Source organism: Podarcis erhardii (genome assembly GCF_964252035.2).
Source record: "Podarcis erhardii genome assembly, chromosome: 5".
In the NCBI taxonomy this organism is placed as follows: domain Eukaryota; kingdom Metazoa; phylum Chordata; class Lepidosauria; order Squamata; family Lacertidae; genus Podarcis; species Podarcis erhardii.
Genome location: NC_138509.1, coordinates 10,808,025 through 10,813,670, shown reverse-complemented (window position 1 = coordinate 10,813,670; position 5,646 = coordinate 10,808,025).

The following is a 5,646-nucleotide window of genomic DNA, read 5'->3' as shown; positions in this document are numbered from 1 at the left end:
TAGAAAGTGCAGAGTGGGGGGCAAAGAGCCCGGGCAGCGGGGGGCAGGTCTGAGGGATCCACTCCCTGCTCTCGTTTTATCCAATACTCACCGCTAGGGAAGGTATGTGGAACCCTTGCAAATCTGCAAAGATAAGGACATGGGGACAGGTGAGTTTGTCCCTGAGCCCCTGGCAAGGCTATTCCAAGTGTTTTCAAAGTCCTACCACAGCGGAGGGACACCCCAGGCCTTGGGGGCCAATCCTGGCCTCCTGCCCCCAGAACATGGCTCCCCAGGGAAGGTGCCCCTCCTGCTGACAACTGCCCCCCCGCCTTGCCCCACAACCCAGCCCCCTGCTTCCTCCATCGGACCCCACAAAATGGGGTGGTCTCTGGGGGGGTTGGGTTTCCAGGCGCTGGCTCAGATGGACCTTGGGTCGGATCCAGCCATCTGGCTCTGTGCATCTTTTGACTAGTTGCCCCCCCAGCCCATTCCTGCCCTCCCCTGTCCCTAAAAGGAGGGCCACCATGGCATTTGCCCACTCATGATGGAAATGTCGTACTGGGGGGAGAGAAAGGGTTAATAGGCTGACCAATAAGAAAGCCCAGGGGCGGAGCCTAACTGTGCTTAAGGCTCAATGCAGGGCTTTGGGCAGTTAGTTCGGTTGGTTTCTTGTGGGTGGGAGGCAGAGTGATTTAGAGACAGAGAGAGTGAATCGGATTACATTGTTTCAAAGTATTTAAAACTTGTTTGCATTCACAATAAACTGGAATCTTTGTTAGTACGTTGCAACCTGACTGAGTCTGAATATATTACTGGGGAAACCTGGTTGGTGGCTGTGGAAGAGATAAGCCGTGGTGGCGCATGGTCAATAGTCCGTGGAACGACCGGGGGCTCTGTGCAAACGCCACAGCCACTTGCTCACCGGACGCCACGGGCTGCTCCGGGCCTTGCAGGGGGGCCACCCTGTTGCTGCGGCCCATCAGTATACCTGAAGGAGCGTCTCCACCCCCATCGTTCTGCCCGGACGCTGAGGTCCAGCGCCAAGGGCCTTCCGGTGGTTCCCTCATTGCGAGAAGCAAAGCTACAGGGAACCAGGCAGAGGGCCTTCTCAGTAGTGGCGCCCGCCCTGTGGAACGCCCTCCCACCAGATGTCAAGGAAATAAACAACTACTTGACATTCAGAAGACATCTTAAGGCAGCCCTGTTCAGGGAAGTTTTTAATGTGTGATATTTTAGTGTATTTTTTGTTTCTGTGGAAGCCGCCCAGAGTGGCTGGGGAAACCCAGCCAGATGGGCGGGGTACAAATAATAAATAATAATAATAATTATCAGGTGTCTTAAGCACCTGAACCTAGAAGAGACGAGCAGAGAGAGCGATTGAGAAGCCAGCAGCCCCAATTCTTGGGGGGTGTTTGTGTGTGAGGAGGGGCGTCTGGCCCAATTCCTTCCATCTCTCTGCAGTTCAGTGACCTGAAGGAGCTGGAAAGAGGCAGCCCAGAGCACGAAGGGCTGGCAGAGAGAGAAAGGAGGCCCCAAGAGCTCTGGGTTCAAGAGCTCCAGCCCAAAGGAAAGAGAAGCATGGCCAGCTGTTAAAGGGCTGCTCTGCCTCGCCTTCTTAGGACAGCCCTGACCCCGAGGAGGGTCCTCCAAGCCTCAAGGTGTCCCAGAAGAGGAGCAGAACATGAGGAAGGAGGTGGAGTCTTCCTTGGAGCCAGAGAGACCCCCAGGAAGGGGGAGAATGCCGAGGTTGTAGGGCAGCTGGAGAGATGCAAAATGGAGCCAGGCAGAGGTGTAGCAGTTGGAGGGCTGGACTAGCAGGACCTATGAGAGCAGGGTTCGAATCCCCACTCAGCCATGAAGCTCCCTGGTGGACCTTGGGCCAGCCTAGCCTACTTTGCCGGGCTGCTGTGAAGACAACAGTTGGTGGCCGGGAGAACCATGAAGGCCACTTTGAGCTCCTGGGAGGAAAGTGGGCTTGGAATGTCCTAGTAAATGTAAATGATGAGAGGGGAGAGAAAAGGGGAAGAGTGTGGAGGAGCTGAGCTCTCTGGAGAAGACTGGCCGGGTTGATTTCCAGAGAGCCAAGGCTGTGCAGGGGACCCCAGGACTCACACCCTGCCCCCCAGGAGACCAAGAGAAAGCAGAGGAATGCTACTTACAGTCTGCACATTTTGTTCGCGGAAAATTCCCACCCTCCACTCTAAACTGGCTAACTATCCAAAATGCCCACCCAAGCCTAACTCTGACCCCAACCCTGCCCTAAGCCTAAGCCTAACCCCTGCCCTAACCCTACACTTGCCCCTAACTACTCCTTTATGCACAAAATATATACAAAATGTGCACAAATGCACACAAAATAAAAATGTAAAATAAAAAATATGAATATAAACAACCAAAAAGTAAAATAAGTGTTAAAATTAAAAAGTCAAATAAATCAAATAAAAATAAATCAAATCAAATGAATCAAATAAAAGTAATAAATCAAATAACAATCAAATGAACACCTCTCCTTATCATCTCCAACCACCACCTCTCTCTACTACTCAACCCGCCTCACTACTAACCCACAAGGGCCTCCTGCAAGTCAATGGCTCTTAAGGGAGAAGCAAGTGATGTCACAAAGGAGGGCAGGTCCTTGTCACCGTGGCAACCCCCCACCTGGCCCCTCCTGAGAGGTGATGCTCCACTGTCAGAACTGGGAGACACCTGCTGTTCCGCCTGCAGCTGGGCTGCATCTTCTCTCAACAGATTCATGTCGGCATTTCACATCCTTCTTCCTGCAGCCCCATTTCCCCACATTCCCACACCCTTCAAGGCAGGCCAGAGGTCTCCATAGCGCAGGACTGGACCATCTGCTTTGCATGCGGGTCTTCTGTCCTGGGTGGCATCTCTTGGGGGGGGGAGGCTGGGAATGTTCCCCCCCCCCATCCAAAACCCCAGAGAGTTGTTGCTACTCAGTACAAGCTAGTTGAAGAAGGATATTGAGCAGTTGGAAGGTAAGCAGAGGAGGGCGACCAGGATGATGAAGGGTCTGGAAACCAAGCCTGATGAGGAACGGTTGAGGCAGTTGGAAACCAAGCCTGATGAGGAACGGTTGAGGCAGTTGGAAACCAAGCCTGATGAGGAACGGTTGAGGCAGTTGGAAACCAAGCCTGATGAGGAATGGTTGAGGCAGTTGGAAACCAAGCCTGATGAGGAATGGTTGAGGCAGTTGGGCAGTTAGCCTGGAGAAGAGGAGACTGAGAGGAGAGAGGAGAGCCATCTTCCAATATCTGAGGGCTGCAAGAGGGAGCAAGCTTGTTTTCTGCTGCTTCAGAAGGGAGGGCAGGAAAGGAGATTCGGACTAAACATTAGGAAGAACTTTCCGATGGTAAGACTCTCTGGGACGGTGGTGGACTCTCCTTCCTTGGAGGCTTTTAAGCACAGATGCCAATCTGCGAGGGATTCAGCTGCAATTTGGGGAGCGCATAGCACTGGCCTACTTTACAGGGTTGTTGTAACCACACAAGGCTGCTGAGTGTCCAAAAGTGCCTGAGCCTTCAAAATGTTGAGCCTTCCATTTCATTGTGGGGAACAGCTGCAGCGCATCAGGAGGCGTCCCTCAACATCCGTTTCTTCTCTCTCCTGCAGCCAAAGGGGCCGGGCTGGATTACCAAATAGGCAGAGTAGGCACCCTCCTATGGGCCCCACACTCTTTAGGGGTCCCACAACAATGGATCAAAATAATATTGATTTGATCTTGAAAGAAAACAACAACCAACCTTTCTTAGTTCAATTTTATTCCAGCGTACGCACAAGACCTGCCCCCCGCCCAGATTTTGACCACCAAGGGGCCTTCACAGGGTTTAATTCAGCACTGCCCCTTGAACGGCCCAGTATACCTGAAGGAGCATCTCCACCCCCATCGTTCTGCCAGGACACTGAGGTCCAGCTCCAAGGGCCTTCTGGTGGTTACCTCATTGCAAGAAGTGAGCTTACAGGTAACCAGGCAGAGGGCCTTCTCGGTGGTGGCGCCCGCCCTGTGGAACGCCCTCCCACCAGGTGTCAAGGAAATAAACAACTATCTGACTTTTAGAAGACACCTGAAGGCAGAGGCGTAGGAAGGGGTGTGTAGGCTGCCCCGGGTGTCATCACTGAGGGGGGTGACAAAATGCCCAAAATACGTGTTTTTAAAATAAATAAATAAATAAATTCCAAGGTAAGGGACGCCGCGCCGCGCCACTCCTGCCCTGGGCAGCTGCCTCAGAGCGACTGAAGGAGACGCTGGCGGTGGTGCTGCTGCTATTGCAGGAGGAGGAGGGAAAAGAAGAGGAGGTGGGGGCGAAAGGAGGCCGGGCTGTGGCGCACTGCATGCCTGCCTCTCCTCGCGCTCCTGCTCTGGCCTCGGCTGGCGTGAGGGGAGAGCCCATAAAGGGGGCTGCCGGCGGGGAGCGCCGCCTATGCAAAGAACACCAGTGACACGCAGGGGGCGGGGAGGCCAGGCTGCTGAGAGGCTCCAGGTGGCATAACCAGGGTGCGAGGGGGGCGTGTGGGGAAGCTGGAAGGAAGAACCCCCAGCTGGAAGCACCCATAGACATTTCAGTTGCCGCACAACTTGGGTGGGGAGAGGGCAAGATGAAATAATATCGTAAGAGATTAGAATGGAAATTTTTCAGACAGGATTGATGAAAGTAAAAAAAATTCAATAAGATGTAAAAGTATGTTTAATTACTGTTGAAAATGATATATTAAAACATACACACATATGTTTTTTAACATATTGCATCATATATATATATATATATATATATGCAGGTTTTGGTGTCCTCGGGTGTCTTCCCGTGTAAAAGTTGGGGTGTCTAGGCGACGTTTCGACGAGGTCTCACTCGTCATCTTCAGGCTGGTGCTTTCGGCTTCTTGTTACTGGAACAGAGCAGGATCTCAGTGTTTGAGTTCCTATAAATACTGTAGAGGGGGTGTGGTGTATAGCCTCCAATGTTCTGGGCAGAGAGGAAGTTCCCAGGCTAGTGTGCCTTTTCTTCTTTTGTTCTTTAATTACTTGAGAGATATCTTGAGTGATTTCTTGAGTGATATCCTGAGTACCACTTAGGTGGGTCATTAGGTGTGGATTAGTTGTTAAAGTCTTTGTGTCTTGACCTCTTGAACTTTGTGAAGAGTTTTCCTGAGAAGATGGCTGTACTGTACTTAGTTGTGCTCTGGCTTGGCTTCGTGTATAGGGGCGAGCTGTGGTTTTGTGGCTTGTGTCAGCCAGATCTGTGTAGGGATTGCAGGGGGGTGCAGCATCCGGAGGTGCCACCATGGATTGGCTACTGGATGGTGTCTGTAATTCATCTGTGGAGAGGGTCTGGGTTTGGGTCTGGTGTGGTTGATTGGTGTTGGCGTTCTGTGTGCCTCTGGATCTGGTGTCAGTTTTTGTGGGGAGGGCTAATTTCCAGATGTCTGGCAAGCGGGATGTGTCGTCACGCTTGTTCATGTTGTGAGGGTGTTTCTCTATCTCGATGGCTTCCATGATTATTCTCTTGTGGTGATGTTCCGTGTTAAAGAGCAATTTGGAATCTGCAAAATTAATTTCGTGTCCTGTTTCTTTCATGTGTTGGAAAAGAGAGGAAGTTTTTTCTTCTTTTTTGACGGCATTCTTGTGTTCTGCGATACGTGCATTTATTC